This window comes from Stenella coeruleoalba (assembly GCF_951394435.1).
Source record: "Stenella coeruleoalba genome assembly, chromosome: 6".
NCBI classification, from domain to species: Eukaryota; Metazoa; Chordata; class Mammalia; order Artiodactyla; family Delphinidae; genus Stenella; species Stenella coeruleoalba.
The window spans coordinates 68,024,524-68,048,348 of record NC_137151.1 but is presented as its reverse complement, the minus strand read 5'-3'; the positions used below and the strand labels follow the sequence as shown (position 1 = coordinate 68,048,348).

General features: G+C 44.5%; 1 long non-coding RNA gene across 3 annotated transcripts in view; it reads right to left on the bottom strand.

Moving 5' to 3' along the window:
* Positions 1–23,825, bottom strand: part of LOC307188169 — a 182,585-nt gene that overhangs the window by 66,409 nt on the left and 92,351 nt on the right. Inside the window, exon 3 of one of the 3 annotated variants that reach the window (XR_013828819.1) lies at positions 13,583–13,802. The exons of the other annotated variants lie outside the window; for them this stretch is intronic. This is a non-coding gene — a long non-coding RNA (uncharacterized lncRNA). Of the gene's footprint in view, positions 1–13,582; positions 13,803–23,825 lie in introns of those variants that run through there. 3 annotated transcript variants of the gene reach the window in all.

Below are 23,825 nucleotides of genomic sequence, written 5' to 3'. Positions count from 1 at the left end.
AATATGTCCTTTGAAAATGTTCCCAAGCAATTCTGAAGTTTTCCCCTTGTTCAGAGCCACTGATCTAGATGATCTTAACAGTAGCTGAACAACTTGAGATCCACATTACCTGGTTACTAGTAGCAAGCTCAAAACCAAATTTTTTTTATCATTTGTAAGTAATTGTCATTAACTGTGACCACATTAAACGAGCAGGGGCTATATGGCAGGGTGGGGGGTACTTTCAGCTAAAGGCAGATGCAAAGCATGACAGACCCCATGACTAAGATGTCCCGAACAAAACAGGACCAGGAGCCCAGGTATGACACTAGGGAAGAGGAAGGCAGGGAAACGACATCTAGCACTTAAGTAAATGCCCCAGAAATAAAATCCACCCCAGGCACCAAGAGAGTGGCACGGAGAAACACAGACCATGTCCAAACCCTACTAACTAGAAAGAGGGTCTATATTCCATCATTGGCTCAAGGCCCAGTTGGACCGACCTAATTAATGGCATCCCCTAGTAGCTGGTAGTAGGCAAATAGGGGCCACCATTCCCCACACTAAAAAATTGGGAGAAAAACAAAGGAATGTTATTAGTGTCAGGGAAACCCGTTTATTTAAAGAGGTTCATTTTCACACAAGAAAAGGGTGAATAATAACGAATGTTTTCAAGAATTTGCTATGAGAACTGTTCTAAGTGCCTCAAACAAATGAACCCAATACTATTAGATACCTACTATTATCAGAAGCCCTCAGGTCAGCTCTCAATTAAAGCAGTTTCAGAAAGCCAGGTTTAAAAACCTTGTTTCATCGATAAGATTGTCTGTGTTTCTGCTCTGGTGGTGTGCCCCTGACCTTCAGTACATTGACTTCCGGACATTCCAGCCATGCCACGGGTCAGTGCTATATGTGCTCGGGCCAGTGTGAACAAAGGAGGAGCATCCCCATTAAGCATGATCATGGCCGTGATTACTAGCAAAGGACTCTAAAGCAACGCTCTCCAACAATCAGAATGTGAGCCACAAATGTAAGCCACATACATAATGTTTACACATTTTCTAGTAGCCACATTAAAATAAGTAAAGGGTGAAGTTAAGGGGCTTCCCTGGTGGCGCAGTGGTTCAGAGTCCGCCTGCCGATGCAGGGGACATGGGTCCGGTCTGGGAAGATCCCACATGCCGCGGAGCGGCTGGGCCCGTGAGCCATGGCCACTGAGCCTGCGCGTCCGGAGCCTGTCCTCCGCAACGGGAGAGGCCACAACGGTGAGAGGGCCGCGTACCGCAAAAAAAAAAAAAAGGGTGAAGTTAATCTTAATATATTTCGTTTAGCCCAATACATCTAAAATATTATCACCTTAATATACCCATATGAAAAAATTATTGATGAGATATTTTACATTTTTTTATGTTAAATCTTTGAATTCCAGTGTACATATTATATATATCTCAATTTGAACTATCTACTATTTCTTTAACTTCCTTGAGTAATTGGGAATAACTGACGAATATAAATTTCAAGTGCTCAAGAACCACATGTGGCCAGTGGCTTCCATACTGGACATCTCTAGAGGAATGTCAAGGTCAGCTGCAGGGGAGGGGTCAATACCCAAATCACCTCTCAGTGCTAACTTCAGAGGATGTAAGCTTTTTTTTGTTTTTTAAATAACAGCCACTTTTCCTTATACTTTCATCCTTAGAGGATAGAAATCTATCATCCCTGGCTTGGATGTCTTCCTTTTTCAACGTGAAAATTATTTGGGATAATTCCTTTACATTTTAGGAGTCTCTTATGCAGAAACTTTTTTTTTTACTGGCTAAAGCTAGTCCCATCAGGACTTCCTTGTTTGAGCCTTTGGAATTTGGTGAATAAGAGTCTGTCAACCCTTCCTGGGCCCTTGGGTTATCTCTGACTTGCTCTATAGCCCTCTAATGAGGGCTTCGAGCTGTTCCATGAAGAGGCCCAATCTTTCAAGGACCCAAGGTGATAATACAGTTGCTTTTGTACATCCCAAAGCCCCTTTGGTCTCAGTGTCTGCCTTTCTCTGCAGTTGTCCTCAGTCTCTCCTGCTGTGCAGGGACCAGGGCAGCACTCAGCAGTCCCACTGCAGATGGTACATGTTTAGTGCAGAGAGCACGTTTGGGGTTTGTACCTGTTTCAACCATGCCTATCTTTTTCATGCCCCCTTCCTTTTTTTTTTTAACTATTAATATACCTTGATAAGGAAATTACCTTCCAAAAGTACCCAGGATCCTTCTCCATTGGCCTTTTTACTTTTGAAAAACAAATTCTTTGAGAAGACAGATCAGAATTCCGAAACCTCAAGCTTCAACAAGGAGTGGCCAGTCTGACAGTTACTACCATGTACGAACTCGTCTAATATTTTTAAAATCCTAAAACGTAATTTGGGTGACTAATATCCCCTGGGATAGGCCAGACACTTGGTTTCTTCCAACCCCACCCAAATTCCCAAGTGGATCTCAAAAACATGCTGTAGGAAAGCCTGTTCTGTTTGTTTTTAACGTACCAATACCTTCAAAGCTGAAGTTATGTAATCAAGGAAATATTTCCCTCCTACTACACTAGCTGACCATGGCACAGAGGCCTTGGAAGGACAGCTGACGTGGGGCTTGATGTTTCAGTTAGTCATGGACAGCCATGGTCTGTGAAGAAAGCAAGCCCGACCTTCTGGTGCAACACCATAACCAGGGAGGGATGTGACTGTCAAAAAGAAAAGAAGGAGGGCTTCCCTGGTGGCGCAGTGGTTGAGAGTCCGCCTGCCGATGCAGGGTTCGTGCCCCGGTCCGGGAGGATCCCACATGCCGCGGAGCGGCTGGGCCCGTGAGCCATGGCCGCTGAGCCTGCGCGTCCGGAGCCTGTGCTCCGCAGCGGGAGAGGCCACAACAGTGAGAGGCCCGCGTACCGCAAAAAAAAAAAAAAGAAAAGAAAAGAAGGAGAGGATAGATGAAAAAGAGAGAAAAATGGGAGTATGTGAGGAGGCCTCAGCTGGCTGGGGGAGGGGAAACAATCTCTGTGGAGCGACAGGATTTACACCATGGGAAACATGGAAGGCAGGCCTTGGAGCCTTCCTTCAGGATGTGGGTTTGCTCCCTGCAGGATGCCCTTTCTCGTTAACGTCTTTAAAACGTTCAGTATGAGAAAGACTAAGAGAAGCTGGAAAGGGGAGAGGGGAAATCGGCTATTCCTCATCAGATCTCACCTCTTCAAACAATGCTCGGTGCCACCAAGGGCTCAGCAACTAGATGTTTTCTTCCTGCTCTCGGGGCCTGGGCTTCCTTCTCTCCCCGCCCTCTGTGGGTCTCAAGATTTTAATTAGAGGTGGAGATTTTGCAGCTGTCTGGAAAGCAAGTCAGGCATTTTTTTTTCTGGTTCTTTTAAATCCTGGGATTTTCCATCATTCACCATCAAATGAATTTCTAAGGAGTTCCTTGCTAATCCCTGTCTAGGTGATACTAGACACACACACACACACACACACACACACACACACACACACACAATCACAGTATAGATTCTGGTTGGAGCACACAGCAGGCAATACATTATTGACAGTAGAAATACTGAAATCTTTTGTTGAAAGGGGAGGATGTTTCCTGGGCGTTTTCATGTGTTGAGCAGACAAGAAGCAAGGGAAGCAGTTGTTGATGGTGACTGGCAAGCTGGCATCCACGGTGGTGCTTGTGGCTGCCCCATCCTTAAACCACCCTGGGAGGAACGACTGTTCTGTTCCATCTGACTCATGATTGGGGCAATTATTTGAGTAGCCTAGAGGTCCTGGGGCCTGTCATCCAAGGGGGACTGCAATAAAAGTGTTGGTGGGGGGAAAAGGCAAATACTGTATCACAAAGCTTAGAGGCTCTATTTCCAGTCAAGAAGTCCTTCTAGCTTTTACCTTTCAGAAACTATCAGCTGTTAGTTGGTAGGAGCTTGATTTTTTTTTAAATTGATGTTGCCATGCCAACATTATTTCTTTTATTTTTTAATTATTATTTATTTATTTATTTTGGCTGAGTTGTGTCTTCGTGGCTGCACGTGGGCTTTCTCTAGTTGCGGCGAGCGGGGGCTACTCTTCATTGTGGTGCGTGGGCTGCTGATTGTGGTGGCTTCTCTTATTGCAGAGCATGGGCTCTAGGCGCGAGGGCTTCAGTAGTTGCAGCACGCAGGCTCAGCAGTTGCAGCTCAGGGGCTCTAGAGCGCAGGCTCAGTAGTTGTGGCGCACGGGCTTAGTTGCTCTGCGGCATGTGGGATCTTCCCGGATCAGGGCTTGAACCTGTGTCCCCTGCACTGGCAGGAGGATTCCCAACCACTGCGCCACCAGGGAAGTCCCACCTGATTATTTTAAAACAATTTATTTGGCATATTAAACTCCTGACCTAAGAAGATCACTGACATAGTTTATGGTTTTTACAATTTTTAAAAGTCCCATGCAAAAAGGGCCTCTTCAATCCAAGGTTTGCAGTGGTATTTAAATACGGGCCATCAGTATATCAGGACAAAACTATAATTCAAAAAGATACATGCACCCCTACTCTCATAGCAGCACTATTTACAACAGCCAAGACTTGGAAGCAACCTAAATGTCCATCGACAGATGAATGGATAAAGAAGATGTGGTACATATATACAATGGAATATTACTCAGCCATAAAATAGAATGAAATAATGTCATTTGCCACAACATGGATGGACCTAGAGATTATCATACTAAGTGAAGCAAGTCAGACAAAGATGAATATATTATATCACTTAAATGTGGAATCTAAAATACGGCATAAGTGAACTGCCACAAAACAAAAACAGGCTCACAGACATAGAGAACAGACTTGTGGTTCCCAAGGCGGAGGTGTGGTGGGGAGGGATGGACTGGGAGTTTGGGATTAGCAGATACAAACTGTTATACATATAGAATGGATAAACAACAAGGTCCTACTGTATAGCACATGGAACTATATTCAATATCCTGTAATAAATGCTAATGGAAAAAAATATGTATAACTGAATCACTTTGCTGTACAGCAGAAACTAACACAACATTGTAAATCAACTACACTTCAATAAAATAAATTTAAAAAAAATTTTTTAAATAAATTAAATTTAATTAATAAAAATAGGCCATCAACTGATAAACGGATTTTTTAAATATGGTCATCCATACAATGAATGTTATTCAGTCATAAAAAGGAATGAAGTACTGATACATGCAACAACATGGATGAAGCTTGGAAACATCATGCGAAGTGAAAGAAGCCACAAAAGGCCATCTGTTGTATGATTCCATCCCTATGAGAAGTCCAAGATAGGCACATCCGTGGAGACAGAGAGCAGATTCATGGTTATCAGGGATGAGGGAGAGAGGAGAATAAGGAGGGAACGTTAATGCATACAAGGTTTTCTCTGGGGTGATGAAAATGTTTTTGAACTAGATAGTACTGATGGTTGCACTACATTGTGAATATAATAAATATTATTAATGGTAAATTTTATGTTACATGAATTTTACCACACTTTTTTTTAAAAAAGAGCCTGAGTTAAAAAAAAAAAAAAAGAAGCCATACTGGTGACAGATGGTAACTAGATTTATCGTAGTGGTCATTTTGTAATGTATAGAAATATCCAATCGCTATGTTGTGCACCAGGAGCTAACATAGGGCTGCAGGTCAGTTATACATCAAAGCAAACAAATAAACTCATTGAAAAAGAGATCAGATTTGTGGTTACCAGAAGCAGAGAAGGGGGGGGAGGGAGAACTGGATGAAAGTGATCAAAGGTACAAACTTCTAGTTATAAGATAAATAAGTATTCGGGATGTCATGTACAACATGATAAATATAATTATCACTGTGTGTTATATATGAAAGTTGTTAAGAGAGGAAATCCTAAGAGTTCTCACCACAAGGAAAAAAATTTTTTTCTATTTTTTTAATTTTCTATCTATATGAGATGATGGATGTTCACTGAACATTGTGGTGATTATTTCATAATGTATTTAAGTCAAATCATGATGCTGTACACCTGAAACTTATACAGTGCTGAATGTCAATTACATCTCAATAAAACTGGAAAATACATACGTACGTATGTACGTACAAACACCCTTCCAGGGAGCATACCTGAATCCTTGGAAAAAAACAAAGAAAAAGAAGGCATACTAACCAACCTCTTTAGCAAAGGCCTTCATACCCTTGAGTTCAGCCTTGTTAAAACCTTTCCTGAGTTAATCAACCACCAACTTTTCCCACTCAGCCCCATAAGAGAACAACTCGATTAGGCAGGCCAACGCCAGACAGCTACTATGTACACGGACCTTGGTCTGTCTTAATCATCAAAATGCTGCTGTCTCAGGGCAAGCCCCTCACAGCTTCTCACACAGGTGATGGAAAGCAGTCGCACGGAGATTTTCTTCAAACCAGGGAACAACCGAGAGATTCATTTCACATTGGGAATTTTCCTTCACTGAAACACAAAGGTGGTTCAAGGATCTGAGTCTGATTGCATGACCCCTTTCGTGTAAATAAAAAGGCACATGTAAGCATGGACATGGGTCTGGCAGTGTACACATAAATGTTTTTCAGGATAGAAACAGAAACTTGTCAACAGTATCACCTCAGGGAAACCGACTGGGCCAGGAGAACTTCATTTGTGATTGTGTATTGTCTAAACCCATTTAAATTCTCCAATCATGTAATTATATGACTTTTATAATCTATATATTTCTATATTTATATTTGCATGTAAATATAGGTAATACATAAATATAATATTAAAAATGCCAGCCGAGTCACTTGACTCTATTAACTGGATCTTGTAAATGTAACCATTAGAAAACAGCCAACTGAATCTAAATTGAGAGATATTCTGCAAAACAACTTACTTGGACACTTCAAAAATGTCAATGACATAAAGAACGGGGGTGGGGTGGGGGAATGCTGAGGAACTGCTCCAGATGAAAGGAAGCTAGAGACCTGACAATGAATGCAGTGTACGTGCTATTTACATGCTGTGTTCATCTGATCAATTACCTAACCTCTCTACGCCTCAGTTTTTCCATCCCTAAAATGGGGTGATAATAATCACTATCACTCCATAGGGCTGTTTGCAGAGTTAATAAGATTGTGCATGCAAGTGCCCAGCACACAGAAAGTACACCATAAATGAGAGTGTAATTATTTCTTAAAAAATCTGTTGTTTTGAAGGGTCTGACTCTAATGGATGAAAATCAGAGATCATTTTAAGAAGTCACCTAAATTGTAGAAAAAGGGTTACTTAGTGAGGGATTTAATTTTTCCTGAACAATTTACTATGAGCAAAATCTTTGAAAAATGATACTTGTAATGGGCAAACTTACTACAGAATGACACTTCCAAGGTTTATTATTCCTAGTATTTAAATACTTATCTCTTCAATTTTAACACAAAGCTAATCATTAATATTATCGTATTCTACAAGTAATTATTTTAAAAGCTTTTGCTGTAATAGCTGAAACCAACTTGGCTATTCCCGGTACTGAAGAAGGTAAAAGTGTTTATTTTTTTTTTTTTTAGGACTGACATGAAAGAGACTGATTTTTGATGCCAAGAAATCACTTAGCATTCATGTGACTTCAACTTCACGGCATCTTGGAATATGTTTATCCTTGATCAAAATTCCTCCTGGGGCAAAATGCCAATACCTTCTCCTCTCTACTACGTTCCCTAACAAAACCCAAAGAGAAATCAAAGGCAAGGTCATGACCCATGACTCAGCCATGCCGGCAAACACTTTGGGATGTCATGAACTACCATGATCTGTAACCACTTCGAGTCCATTTCTTCTGGGCACCTCTTGCCTGGTAGATAATACTGTACCTAGCTTTCCAGGAGAGAAACTGAGGTGCAGAAGTGGAATGAAAAGGCTGAGATCCAGATATCCATTAGGATAAAAGCACTGAAGTCCCCACGGTTGGGTCCCAGTGCCCAACATTCATTGTATGAAGTATGAAAGGTTGGTAAGGGAGGGTACCTACTTTCAAAACAGCCTCTTAATTTGCCGGGGGTTGCGGGGCCGGGAGGGTGGCGGTATTTTTTACCATTAGCCCTAAGTTCAGCACAAATGAAGATAAATAATTTTTTATTTTTAGAATGTTACGTAATAAACTTTTAGGGAAATCTTTATTTCTATAAGATTGACTGTGAGTCTAACCATAGAAAAGTGCTAGACGCTATTTTCAGCACTTTACAAATATTAACTAATTCAAACCTTATAATGGCCTTATTATTACCCCCTTTTACAGACGAGGAAACTAGGCATGAAGAGTAAAATAACTTGCCAGAAGTCATGGACTGACCCCTAAAACACATTGTTAAGTAAACTGTAGAATACTATATAGATCCCATTTCTATGAGAAAAAAAAAAATCTTTAACGTGTGTGTGTGATGTAAATGCAAAGAAAGAGGCCTACCTAGACAAACACACTTCAATCACCGCTGGTGATTATTTCTGGAGTGGGAGCAGTGGGGTCGGAAGATAAGGAAGACTTTCATATTCTGCTTTTTTTACTTCTCTATCATTTGCATATTTTATAAGGAGGCTATTTCGGCATTAACATTCATAATTTTTTTACCTTAGAAAAATCAAATAAAGAGCCATATCTAAAAGCAACCACAGAAATGAGCTTATCCTTCCTTTAAGGCACATAAAACTCCGTGTGTGATTTACTGTTGCAGTAATCGCCACGAAAATTTTTAAACAAGTCTTTATTGCACACCTGCCAGGCCGCGCGCTGGGTGCTGTTGTGTATTTCATCTCACTTGATCTTCACCAAATCCTCTTAAGGGATAGATTCAAGTTTTATTGCAAAAATTTTTTAAAGTATTTAGGGGCACTTGGGTTATTAAAATGGAGTCATTTATGTGACACAATGTAGCACTGTTCTCATTTATCTTTTACCATTTCATCCCCCTAAAATATGGTGAAATAGGAAGCTCAAGAGATTATTATTCCCAGTTTATACACGTGGAATCTAAAGCTCTGGAAGAATAAATAACTCAGTCAAGATACAGTGAATTACAAGTGAACACTATAAACAAGAGCGAGGTCTCCTGGTTCTCGACCTCGTGTTCTGGCCACCAGAGTGTAGCCCAACTGGCCCAGTCACGTCTGCCACCTTATTGCCAACACTCGTTCATAGAGTGACTGGATCTGAGCTCTTAGTGACCATCTAACCAGTGGCCCTCAAGCCTGGCTACACAATAGAATCACCTGGAGAGCTTTTAAAATATATCAATGCCTGGGGCTCATCCCAGACCAATTAACTCAGAACCCATATGGGTAGGGTTCAAACATGTGTATTTTGTAAACACTCTTCAGTGATTCTAAGTGAGAACTGAGAACCAACCTTAGGAGGCAAATAGGCTCACCTGAAATGCTAATTCCAATTCACTGAAAGAGGTACAAGAGGGCAGTGTGGGAAGGGCTCTGAGCGGGTGTCTGGGCTCGGGGAGAGTGCTGTGAGTAGTGAGTGGTGTCTGCTGTGGACGCAGGAGGGGTAGGCGGCACGTGAACTGTGTGCCGGCCAGTCCTGATCTAGAAGGAAACCGAGGCCGGAAGGTTTAAGTGATTTACCATAGTAACCAAAGGAGCTAGTGGCAGAGCCCAGTCTAAGCCCAGGTCTCCTAACGTCCAGTTCAGCCCTCCATGTCTTTACATAACTGAGTAGCTCCCAAACGAATTCACAACAACCAGGAAGATGTCAGACCAGCCCTGGGATTAACCGGACCATGGCACCCATGATGCACCCGCCGTCTTGTGTGCCTACACCCAGCATCGCTCCCATCACTGTATGAAGAGGCCCCTGAAACAGGCACAGCCCACAGCGGCCAGCAGGCACCAGGCACTTCCAGTACCAACTGCTCTCACTGCTGCCACCATCCAGGTTGAACTTAAAGAGAGAAGTAATGCTGGGCCTGGAGTTGCGAGCTGTGGCCACAGCTTCCCTTTATTACCAAGCCACAGGAAAGGCCGCCCAGGAACGCGCCTGCCTGCCCCAGGCACATTTCTCTGGCAGTATCCAAATCACTGCCTGTCTTAGAAGCCTGTGGGGGAGGTGACTTGTGTGTGTGTGTGTGTGTGTGTGTGTGTGTGTGTGCGCCCGCGCGCGACTCAGGCATTTGTCATAAATGCCCCATGAGTCACCCACTTCCTGACCAACACACTGTGGAGACAACTTCAGGATGCACAAAAGCACAGGAAAAGAGCCTCTTGGCGCGGAGCAGGTTACATGTTTTCGGGAAACTGGTTACTTTTAATATAAATACACACACACAGCCCCCAAGCTAAAACGCAACGCGTTTAGTGTCTCTTCGTTGAGATAATTCTGTCCACAGCCGTTTCTTTTATTGTGGCAAAATATACGTTACATAAAACTTCCCATTCTAGCCATTTTTAAGCATACAGTTCAGTGGCATTACGTGCGTTCACAGTGTTGTACAACCACCATCTCCAGAACTTCTTCATCTCCCCGAAGTGAACCTCTGTACTCCGTAGACAATAACTCTCCACTCTCTCCTCCCACCCAGCTCTGGTATCCACCAATTTACTTTCTGCCTCTAGGAATCTGACTACACTATCTGCACATAATGTTTTTTTTTTTTTTTTGCTGTACGCGGGCCTCTCACTGTTGTGGCCTCTCCCGTTGCGGAGCACAGGCTCCGGACGCGCAGGCTCAGCGGCCATGGCTCACGGGCGCAGCCGCTCCGCGGCATGTGGGATCTTCCCAGACCGGGGCACGAACCCGTGTCCCCTACATTGGCAGGCGGACTCTCAACCACTGCGCCACCAGGGAAGCCCTGCCCATAATGTTTTACTTCATGAATCATTTATCACTTCATTGTTATCATTTTTAATGGAAAAAATGGGTAATGCTCTGGCTTCTTGACGTCTATTTCTTTTAAGGATTCCCTAAATATAAATAGAAATGATTCTCTTGAGTTCCTATTCGAATTGGCTAGCAGAGGATGGAGAGATGGAGAAGCAGGGACGACCGGAGTCGGGGGAAGGGGGGTCCAACTGAGCAAAGAAGTGAGCTTCAGAGCACCAAACCCAACACATTCTGGTTGCTCATACAAAGAGACACCAAAATGCCACAGTTAAGTGCTTTCCCCAGGTGGGCAGCAGTGGCTCTGAAAGGCAGCCAGCATGTGAGACACTTCAGTGCGTGAGCCGCACAGGGCTCCCTACCTTAGCAGTTTTTCTGGGAAACCCATAAAAGAAAAGCAGAGCAAGCAATGAGCATCGATGTCTTTGACCCACACAGTTAAATGGTTGTTAATAACTCTGTTTCACAATGCATCTGCAGACCAGCTCTGGCTCTGTACACCTCTGCAGGAAGGCGGAGGCCGTGCCCAAGAGGACCGCAGCTGCTTCCACTCGCTGTCCCAGGGGAACCTCACAAAGCACACTTCTTGCCCCTGGTCACTGGTTTCAGGGCTGGTGTGGACAGCCCCCCAGTACATAGGCTTGGGAGAATCAGAAAGAGGTTCACTTCCAAGAAGTCCTGTGGAAGGTTTAGTCTAAGCAACGGTTCCTAGCCTGGGGTCTAGAAACACCCCACCCCACGGCCACCATGACCCAAAGAAGAAAGTCGAGAATCTCGGGATTTGTGAATATTTCCCACTCAGACCATAAACCAACCCCAACGAATGCTGTAAGGAATACAAAGACTTATGCAAAGTGTAATCCCTTCCTTCAAGAAGCTCACCTCTGGTTAGGAGACTCAGAGCCTCCATGGAGGTGAGACTGCCTACTGGATGCCTTCCTCCCCGGAGGAAGGCGCTAACAGAGCTGGGTGCCTCTGGAAGAAAGGTTTCTGGAGGAAGTTGAGACCTGGGACTCTCAGAGGCCAGTTCTTTAAAGAGATGTGGTCGTTTTGGTGTACAGTCACGTCTGTTTTTTAAGTTTCTGATCTTCGATCTCTTCGAAACACGACTTGACCATGGGCTGCCCAGACCCTGACGTGCTGGTCAGTGAGAGGAGACCCACCCTCCTCCAACCTATCCCTGAGGGGGACCGAGGTAGCCCAGCACTGCCAACTTCTAGAGGACCAGAGGCACCATCAGAGACCTCGCCTGCTGATTCACTTCCACACCTTGTTGAGCTCCTCCCACAGAACAATCCGCAGCTCACACCGAATCCCCCCACCCCAGCATCCTAAAGCAGCTACAGGGGAAATTAATGGTTTCCCCCAGAGCCTTTTATTTATACAAATGTAAACCCCCTAGAAATACCCTCCCAGATGTGTAGACCTCTTCTTGCTGTTGTTTTTCTCCTGTTGCTTAGAATGAAAGAATGAGGATGACACAAAAATAAACCCCTTTAGTACTACAGAAGAGTGAGAGTTCGGTGGCAAATTGCAGACAGTGATTAAGTGAATACAGGCATGGTATTAGGACACACACCGCAGCCTGTCACCTTTTCAAAATTAAACATGATCACGTCCCACACACGCTTACATCAGCCCCCTCCATAAAACGCTTGAATGGCTCCCCACTGCTCTTAGGACAAAGGCAAAGTTCCTCAGTGGAGCATACAGGGCTTGCCTGTCTGTCCCTGGTGCCTCTCTAGCCTCATCTCACATCCTTCTCTCTCCGCCCCACAGGCACGCTGCCCCCGCTTCAGTGCTGCAGGTGGATTGTGCTCCCTCTAGCCTGAGAACTTTTATGCGTGCTATTCCTGCCTAGAATACCGTTCCTGCTCAGCCCTTCATCGAGTTGAAGCCCTAGCATTCTCTAGACCTCAACACAAACTTTGCCTGCTCAGAGCAACAGTCCCTGAGCCTCGTGTCTCCCCGTTATTCTCTCTCTAGCCCTGCCATTACACCCCTTTTCCTCATGTGCTAAATGAGACTATCACTTCTCCTGTCACTTTCAGATTTCCTGTGAATACTAAGGGAGAAATAGTATAGGATGGCAGATACAGAATAGATGTATCTATCCAACTTTCTAGTGTGCCTTCCCATACCACAGAGCCTGCAAGGCTAAAACCTAGTTTCCAGACTCCCTTGCAGCGATGTCTTTGCAAAGGACTTGAATTTACAAAGTTAAGAAGGCATGCGGTATGCATTCTGCTAGCACAGATCACAAGTGGAGCTGGAGCCAATATTTCTGATCTCCAAATTACAATGAATTATATTCTTAGAGCCAACATTTCTGGGACTGGCTTCCTAATTGTGGCAGAAGTAGATGTTCTCTGGGTAGGCCAGTTCTGGGATCCAGCTCTGGGAGACACTCATGGAAGGCCAGCCCGAAGCCTGCAACTCGTAAGCGCCTGATGATCTATATTAACGCCCTTTCTGCTTAAACTTCTAAAGTGGTTGCTGTCACCTGCACTGACCCCTGTTCAGTGATATATATGAGAAAGAGCTTCTGGAACTGTAAACTTCGATGGAAATGTGAGCTACGGTTACTCATCACGGTGCAGAGCTGCCATCTGGAAAGGGGCCATGGGAATAGCCATCAGTCACGGAATGTGCGGTTTCAGGATGACCCACACTCTTGGAACAGTCTCCCCAGTGCCAACAGCCATTTTAAACCAGAATCCTCACCTGAAACATGGAGGTGTCTCTAAGTGTCATTTTGGGATCCAGCTTCTCTTCTGCAGTCTTGTTTTTCCCTATCTGGAAAACAGGAACAGTGTGGAGTTTGCAGCGTGCGGCACTTGGGGAGGGCTTGCTAGAGTTGATCATCTCCTAAAGCGTCTCCTGGAAGGGCTGACATTCCTGTATCAGAGTTGATCATCTCCTAAAGCGTATCCTGGAAGCGCTGACATTCCTGTATCAGGTGGAAAGCGCATGAGTCATTCTCAATGGCTCATACATACCTCCCTCACTTTGGCAAGTCTACCCTGCATCCGTGATGCTTGCTCACCCTGCAGTCATTCCCAACTCAGGGAGGGAGGGAGACAGAGGGCTGTGGGTACTGCTCACTCCCCTCTCATTTTCCACCACACGGGGCAGACCATCTCAGCGCCTGGCTGTGTGAGGCCTCGCTGAGGCTACTGGGTTGAGTCCCAACAGGATGACAGCATGGAGGTCTTGCTTCTTCAGCACATTGTTTTTCCAGCCATCTAAAAACTCTGGCTCAGCTACAGACAGCTCAGCTGGAATGCCCCGGGCGTGGCACTCATGAGCCTGAATGGAAAACCTTAAGTTCAGAGGGAGAGTGGGTGAAATTGAACAAACATCACCTAAAGCAGCCTTGGGGCCTCTGATTACTTCTCCATCTCATTTTACCACTCTTTAAAGGCTTATGGCGGTCACCTGCCAGGATGAAAGCACCTCAGCTCAAGGAGCTAGTGGGACAGAAGGGATAAGTGAGAGATTAAACACTCAGAGCACTGCAGATGTGACTCAAGAGAAGTGGCAGGGAGAGGGAGAGAAAGAATAAATCACCACCAGATAAAACTGTGCTCGTGGCTGGCCTAGATCAAAATGAACTTGGGGACTTCCCCGGTGGTCCAGTGGCTAAGACTCGACGCTCCCAATGCAGCAGGCTTGGGTTCCATCCCTGGTCAGGGAACTAGATCCCACACGCCGCATCTAAGAGTTCGCATGCTGCAATTAAAGATCCCACATGCGGCAACTAAGACCCGGAGCAGCCAGATAGATAGATAGATAGATTTTTTAAAAAAATAAAGTAAAATAAAGATGAACTTGCATCCCTTCTGGGTGGGAAGTGTCCCTTTTTGATGAACCAGGGAGTTCGTCTGTGCTCTGGGCGAGACCAGGTGCTCCGGGAGCAGTGTTTTGGGAGTCCCTCCTCAGACAAAGTTCAGGGCCCAGCTGCCCTTGGGGAGGGGGTAGCTGAGCTATCAAAATTCCCACATTCACCCCATTTTCAACTAGGGCAGTTCCAGCCATACTTGTTTCACATGTTGGATGTCTTAAATGGTTTCATTTGAAGAAAGAGATATGTGGGGTTTAAAAAAAGAGAGAGAGAGAGCTGGAAAGCCACTCATCTGAGGAAGAAGCACTAGGCTAGGAATCAGGAAGCCTGGTTCTACCACTAATTTTCTGGGCAACCTTAGCAAGTTATCTCAGCCCCCTGGGCTTTAGCTTCCTCACCTGGACACAGGAAAAATGCTGACTTCAAAAGTTGCTAGGCTTCCCTGGTGGCGCAGTGGTTAAGAATCTGCCTGCCATTGCAGGGGACACAGGTTCGAGCCCTGCTCCGGGAAGATCCCACGTGCCGCGGAGCAACCAAGCCCGTGCACCACAACTACTGAGCCCGCGTGCCACACTACTGAGCCCGTGTGCCACAACTACTGAAGCCCACATACCTAGAGCCCTTGCTCTGCAATGAGAAGCCACCACAATGAGAAGCCCACGCACCACAATGAAGAGTAGCCCCCACTCGCCGCCAAGTAGAGAAAGTCAGTGTGCAGCAATGAAGACCCAACAAAGCCAAAAATAAATAAATAATTTTTTTAAGTAAATGAAATATTAAACATTAATTTAAAATGCTGGAAAAGTTTAGGTTTAGAAGGGTACATAAGCCACATTTAGGTTTGTTCTACAGAGCTCAAGCATGTTCAAGGGTTTTGCTTTATCCTGAAGTATTTCCCCAACCCTTGGGCTGTTTCTACACAAATGCCTCTTCACGGATGTCTGTCTCCATGGCAGCTGGCCGGTGCTGCCTGTTCTCTTTTTGTAGTTCTCTCTCTCTCTCTCTCTCTCTCTCTCACACACACACACACACACACATGCACGCACACACATGCACACACACACACATACAGTAACATGATTGAAAAGAGGAACTTTTCTGAATTCTGGAGAACTTTGAGTGCTGTACCTTGAGAGAGTTCCTGAAAGCACCTTGTCAGGTTATTTCTCACTGCCAAGATGAAGGAAAGGAGGAGGCACTGGAAAAGAGAAACCATCACTCCAAATAGAATGGAAATGGAAGCACTGCAAAATAAATAGCTGAAAATATCACAAGTGTCATTCACAAAGACTATCTTTAGACAACATAATAATCCAGTACAACATTTATTCTGTCTGAGGGATTATTACAGCACAATTTTACCTTTCCATCTTCCATGGCGTAGTATGATTTCTTTAATAATCATTCTTTGTCTTTCCCAAGTTTTTGGGGTCAGACTAATCCAAATGATGACTTGGGGAGACTGAAGTGAGGGTTGTTGGCAGCCTGGAAAACCACTCGAGGACTCTCACGTCTTCAGCGTCGCCACACAATTACAAATTACTGCTCTTTAAGTAGCCTTTTCCTTGGCATGACCTGGGATTATTTACTGTGCACTGTCTCAGGCCTGGGATATCGCTCCCTCTACCCTTCTCCCACGAAAGTCCTATTTCTTCCAGGAAGCCTTGCTTCACCACAGCAACTTACGTGCTCCTTCTCTTTTTAAAATCCATATGGTGTAATTCAACAAGGGTTAATCACGTCCCTTTCCAAGGTGGAAAGAACAGAGAACTATTCAACCTAATTCACTGGGGGCGGGTGGTGGTAGGGGGTTACTCAAAGAATAAATAAGAGGTAAGGGAAGAGACAGGGATGTCACAGGATCTGATACTGAGCCATGGTACAGCCAGTTCTCATGGGAACTAAAACTTCAGAGTGTCTTTAGAGACATTAGCAGCAGAAAATCTCAAGCTTCCTCTGCTGGTGCCCCACCAATAACAGAGCGGGTACCCTCACGTGTTTGCTTCTTTCTCCATCTCCACCAGCTGGCCTCCCCCTGCTCACTCATAGTTTTGCTGGCTTCAAGCTGCAGCAATTTATCCATGGTTTTGCTGGCTAGGGTCCCAGAACTACCACTGAGCATCCTTTCACCTTTTTCCCCTTCTACCAACTGGCAACTTGTTTCAGTGTTTTGGACTTCAAATTCCCAAGTAAGAACACCTGATTTGCCCAGTTAAACTTTTGGAGCTAGACAAGTCATAGCCAGGCAACAGTTTGGTTCATCTTAGGTTAAATGGCCCCTCACTAGCTTGGAGATGCTGAGAGATTCTTCATGTAGAGGCCCAGCAGAGATTTTATGGGGGCTCTGAGATTATGTGTGACCTTTAACTTCTAAGGATGGTTATTTTTGGTAGCAGTTGTAGCCTAGTGTCTGCATGGGTCTTCTTCACTCTAAAACCACGGTGGGAATAAGAGTGGAAACTTACCTAGAAACCCCATTTGAAAGAAAGCCCATTTCTGGCAACTGGACAGGAGAAGACTTGTTCTAATACCATTTGGGTATAAGATATGACACACACTACACAACTTTTTGGAGTAGGCACAGGCTGATGAGGCCGGAAACTTACAGGAATGGGTTACACATAGATGACCAAGACTTCGCTCTTGATGTCATGGAGCCTGTATTACTCAGGGTTCTCCAGGGAGATAGAATGAATAGGATATATATATATAGAGAGAGAGAGAGATAAGAGGAGGTTTATAATAGGAATTGGCTCACATGATTACGGAAGCCAAGAAGTCCCGTGAACTGGCATCTGTAAGCTGGAGAACCAGGAAAGCTGTGGTGTAATTCAGTCCTGCCACAAAAGCTTGAGAACTAGGGGAGCCAATGGAATAAGTCCTTATCTGAGTCTGAAGGCCCAAGAAGCAGAAGTGCCAATGTCCAAGGGCAGGAGAAGATTGATGCCCCAGCTCAAGCAAAAAGCAGATTTGCCCTTTCTCTGCTTTTTTGTTCTATCCAGGCCTTCAATGGATTGGATGACGTCCAGCCACATTGGTGAGAGTGATCATCTCTACCAGTTTACTGATTCAAATGCTAATGCTAATCTCTTCTGGAAATACCCTTACAGACACATCTAAAAAATGATATTTTACAAGTTATGTGGGCATCCCTTAGCCCAGTCAAGATGACACGTAAAATTAACCATCATAGAGCCCCATCTAGCAGAGAAGATGGACATGTAAAAAAATATGTTCCAAAACAGTACAAGGCATTGGGTAGCACAAAAGAAAGAATGGGTAATTCTCTAAGGGTAAGCTTCCTCGTTCAAGCAAAGTTGTGAATAACAAGTTTAACTGGTAGCCAAGGAGGGCAAGACATCCCAGGCAGAGGGATCATCAAGGAGAAAGGTATGAAGAAGTGAAGTATAGGATGCTCCAGGTCAGAGCTGTTATAAAATATAAAGGGAGCAAAAGTAGGAATTAAGGCTGGAGAGAGGTATACAGGGATCAGATCATGGAGACCTTATGACTCAAAAAAGGACCAGTAGAGTTTTAAGGAGGAGAGAGGTATGAAAAGACTTTCCTTTTTGGAAAATTACTGTGCCAGAAATGTGGAGGACATGTTAAATTGAGGAGAGGTTAGAGGCAGGCAGATCAGTTATGATGCTATTAGACTTGAAGCCAGGCGTTGGCAGGGGAAATAAAGAGGAGAATGTGGATTTGCAAGGTCAAGAATGTAGAACAAGTTTAGGGTAGAGGGAGAAAATGAATATAATTTGGTACATGTTGAGTTTAAGATGCATCAGGGCCACCCAGATAGATATTTCCAATATAAGTTTTTGGACAGATGGTCCTGAAGTTAAGGAGAGAGGTCAGATCTAGAGATAGAAATTTGGGAGTCTTGTGCATCGACATGGAGGGAAAAGCCATGGGCTTGGAGAAAATCAATGAGGATGGAAGGTAGGGAGCAGAGTAGAAGAAACAGGAGAATGGAATCCTGACAGTAATGGCACATTTGATTACATGGTATCTTGTAACATCTTCTGAATATTTCTCTTCCCAACTTACTTAAATTATCCATGTTACCTTCTTCCTCTACTGTTACCCTCTCTCTTTTCAGCCTCCCCTACTTCCTTTCCCAGGCCACTGTGAACCTATTCAGTGTCTTTGTGCAAGTTACAACAGTACACACCCTCTGAGCACTTGGCTTGGCAAGCCAGCTTTGGGCAAATTAGGGAAAAAAGTACCATTCCTTTGGGCTCAGGCAGCCTCATGCCAATACAGAGCTCAATAAGTAGAGCCAAGATGGATTCACCACCTCAGCCTGGACCTTCGTGCAACACACAAACTGCTCCACTTTACGCGGTAGCTCTGGCCCCCATCCAACAGGATCTACACAACAAGATTCCTAACAAGGCCCACAACAAGTACTTGTAGATGACTCTTCAATTTCCTTGTGATTTAAAGTATTTTAAGGCAGCATTTTATTTCTTCTCTTTGTACCAGACTGTGCTGTGACAAATTTTGCTGATGACGGCTCTTCAAACCTGGCCCCCAGATCTTAAGAGTTGAGAAATAAAAACATCAAACCAATCTCTCTCACACACAGGCAGCTCTTGGTCCTTGTCCCTGATTCTCGTGAAGAAAGGTCACAGAATCCTCTCTTTCAAAGGATGGCAGCTCTGAGATGCCAGCAACTTCATACTCTGTGGCTTTAGCCTGGCCTGCTCCCAGCCACATGCCATGCCCAACCGATGTCTCTTTCAAGACTTTCTTCAAAGCAGCTTCCTTCCTCCTTTGTTCTCTGTCCTTTGGGGATAGCTTCTTTATGAAAAACTGATTAATAGCATTATTGAACACAGTTGAGAATTCTCTGTCCTTGAGATCCAACAGTCATCTTATCTTAACGGATTTATTCATGCTGCATATCGACGTGTAATGTGCCCGGTATAACCCTTCAGGCAAGGTCCATGCTTCTGCAAATGCTCCGCCATGTTTAAAATGATGGCGTAAATAATTACAGGATTCATTTCACTGATATTATTAATAATAAATTTCTGTGAATTACACTCTCAAATGCCTGGGGTGGTTTTGAATGAAAAAGAGATTAGAGGGGACTTCAAAGAAGATAGAATGTTAGAATTAGCAAACTTTGAAATCAGAAAAAAGAGAAAATTAGAAAAAAAGAGAAGAAAAATAAGACTTCAGCTGCATTGAAAGTGCCATTGAAGTTATCTGGACTCCAGTTAATTTTATCACATTGTCATCCTCACATCTGGCACAAATAAAAGAAACTCATCCATAATCCCACCAGCCATCAAATTAAGTTACTCTTATTTTTCTGTTTTCTCCCTCCAATCTTTGCCACATGTATATAAAATGGGCTCATAGCTTTAGCTGCAGATCCTGGCTAATTTTACTAGATTTCAAACCCACTGATATGAAATGGAATTTAAATCAATAAGTATGAATTGAGCATTTACTACTATTTAAATCTCAGCCATGGGGAAGGCTACCAGACAGGTGCTGCCCTGTAGAGTTTAGAATCTCCTATATAGGTGTACCAGAGACAAAAGCAGGACAGACTAGGAGGCAGCTGCTAGGAGAGAACGCCAGCATTAGGAGTCAGGAGCTGTGGGTTCTGACTATTTCAACCAGCTATGAACTTGGGCAAGCCTACCTCTTGGTTGCCTCAGTTTCCTCATCTGTAAAATGAAGGGATTGAACTTGATCAATGGTTTTTAAACTCTGCTCCTCAAAAGGCTGCAAGAAGATGCTGGGTTATGAGGTGTGGTGCTATAGCACTGATCTCTGCCCACCTCCCTGCAATCAGAGCAGCTCCAGCTTTGTCTACTTTTTATGCCGATGCGTCTGACAACAAGACAGATCATGTGCGTTCAGGGCCGTCTCAGAAAAGCAAGGACTGGGACTTCCCGGGCGGTACAATGGTTAGGAATCCGAATGCAGGGGACACGGGTTCGAGCCCTGGTCCGGGAAGATCCCACATGCCGCAGAGCAACTAAGCCCGTGCGCCACAATTACTGAGCTTGTGCTCTAGAGCCCGTGAGCCACAACTACTGAGCCCGTGTGCCACAACTACAGAAGGCCACGCGCCTACAGCCCATACTCCACAACAAGAGAAGCCACCGCAATGAGAAGCCCACGCACCGCTCTCTGCAACTAGAGAAAGCCCGCATGCAGCAACGAAAACCCAACGCAGCCATAAATAAATAAATAAGCTGATCAATAATATGAAAGTGTTTTTTTAAAAAAAAAGAAATAAAATCAAAGACATAGGGTCACCCTGGTTATCAACAATACAGGCAGCCAGGGGGGTTCACAAAAGGGGGAGGTAAAGGAGGGCAGGTACAGAATGGGAAAGGTGCATGGAGGAGCCAGGGCTTGGATGGACCTTGAGGGAAGGTGGTACACAGGGTCCCTGACCTACAACAGTTCAACCTACAATTTTTTGACTTTACAGTGGTGCAAAAGTTATGTGCATTCAGTAGAAACTGCACTTCAAATTCTGAATTTTGATCTTTTCCTGGGTTAGCAACGGGCGGTACAATACCCTCTCCTGATGCTGGGCAGTGGCAGCAAGATGCAGCTCCCAGTCAGCCATGTGATCACAGGGTAAACAACCAGTACACTTATGGCCATTCTGTACCCAACCACTCAATATAGTATTCAGTAAGTTACATGAGGTATTTAACACTTTATTATAAAATAGGCTTTGCGTTAGGTGATTTTGCCCAACTGTAGGCTAATGTAAGTGTTCTGAACATGTTTAAGATAGGCTAGGCTAGGCTATGATGCTCCATAGGTTAGGTGTATGAAATGCATTTTCAACTGACAATATTTCCAACTTACCATGGGTTTATCAAGATGTTACCCCATCAAAAGTCAAGGAAGATCTGTACTTGGAAAGACAGAGGGAAGAGGTAAATGAAGAGAGCATTTCAGGGAAAGCATAGTGCCCAGAAAACAGGATGCACTTGGGCTGGAGCTGGCCTGGGGAGCAGAGAAGGCTGTGGAGAAGGCTGAAAAGAAGGGCATGAGTGCCCTTCTTCACAAAGTGAAGGCAAGCATGTAAATACAAGTTTGACAAAGTAAGCTACAAGATCTCCTGAAGATTTCTGAGCAAGGGAACAACATGCTGAAATTGGTGATAAGGAAGATTAGTGTGTCAGCTTTTCACAAAGCAAACACTTCTTGATGTTTATGAGGTGTCTGTAGGCACTGAGAATACAAAGCTGGAGAAGGCAGCGGCTGCCCTTGAGGAGCCTGGCAGCGGGGAATGCAAATGGGTTGAAACAGAGGAGAGCAAGAGTTGGGGCTGGATTATGGAAGAAAAATGGGGGCAGAGTAAAGGGGGAAGAAGCAAGAGATGAAAGACATTGCAAAGTAAAAATTAACACGACTTGGTGGCTCGCTGAATAAAGTAACTCAAGGAGAGGAATAAATAACAAAGGACCACACTTTTTAATCCTGGAGCTTGAGTGTAGCTTCCTCTTCCTCTTGGGGCCACAGGTAGACCACCTTTCCCAGCCTCCTTTGCGGTTGGGTATACCATGTAATTGAGCTCTGAGGAAAGATTGTGAACAGAAGTACTGTGTTCCCCATAAAGGTCTGGTCCATAAAAACTTCCCACATGTGTTTCTCCACTCTCCTTCCCATCCTCCCGATGAATGAAGAGGGCTCTGAGGCTGAAGAGGGGGGTCAGATCAACAAGACTGAAGGAGGGCTACATGAAAGTCTGCCTGCCAAATAGGAACACCACCTGGGCTTCACATGGCTCACTGCGGCAAGCCACTGACATTCTGGAGTCATTTGTTACGGCAATTAACTTATCCTGAGACTGAAACAGTAATCGTGCCATTTTAACAACCAAGAGAAGAAGTTGATATGGGCTTAGAGGATCAGATAATAAATTCAGTGTTTCATTTAGGGTTGTTTTGCTTTGAGGTACTATAAAACCTGACCTAAACTAATTTAAAGGGGGGGGGGGAAGGAGTTATTGACAACAGGTACTATAAAACCTGACCTAAACTAATTTAAAGAGGGGGGATAAGGAGTTATTGACAACACTTCCAACGTTCAGTTCTGTATAGCTCAGAAGGAAGCTTTTTCCACCAAGTTATGAGTTTCACTTTGATTGGCCCAATTTAAGTCATGTGCCCCACCTGAGAACCAATCATAAAAGCCCTGGTTGTCCTGAGTGGAGTGGCTCTGTACTGGGAGAACAGTCAACTCTACCCAGAGCAAGGGTGAGGATGATTCCCCAGAGGGAAAGCAGGGTACCACTACTACAGAAGGGGAAATGGACATCCAATGTTAAAAAGCAGTAAAAGTGCTTCACTTTCTGTTTCAGACATGCCTAATTATTTGGAATATCCAAATGGAAAGGACTTTATAGAACAGAACTAGACATGCAGTTTAATCCAGGCTGTGTGAATAAGAGAGTTTCTTCCTTTTTCTGAATCCCTAAATCCGAGAAGACTGAAGGAAGAAGACAAAGAATTCCTTTTGGGGGTCCCATTTGATATGTGGCTTCACTGTTTCCATTGCCTGTCTTTTCTACTCAGCCTTTTTTTTTTCCTTATTTTTTCTGGGGGGGCGGGTGTGCGTCACGTTTTTGTTGCAGCACACGGAATCTTTGTTGAGGCACGCAGGATCTTTTCGTTATGGCGCGTGGTCTGCTGGGATTCTCTCTAGTTGCGGCGTGGGCTTCTCTCTAGTTGTGGTGCGCAGGCTCCAGGGTGCGTGGGCTCTGTAGTTTGTGGCACGTGGGCTCTCTCGTTGAGGCGCGCAAGCTCAATAGTTGGTGGCACACAGGCTTAGCTGCCCCACGGCATGTGGGATCTTAGCTCTCCGACCAGGGATGGAACCCGCTTCCCCTACATTGGAAGGCGGATTATTTACCACTGGACCACCAGGGAAGTCCCTCTACTGAGTCTTTATGTGAGAAGTTTGGGAAGTAAGGAACATATTTTTAGGGACACAGGTGAGGAACGCAAAAGAGATAATACATAATATTGAAGAGTATTTTGCAAACCTCACACTCCCATAGCCTTTTAAAAAATGCTGATTTTTAGACTCAGTTGATGAGGGCGGCTGAGTTGGGCTGCACAACTCCAGGACCAGCTT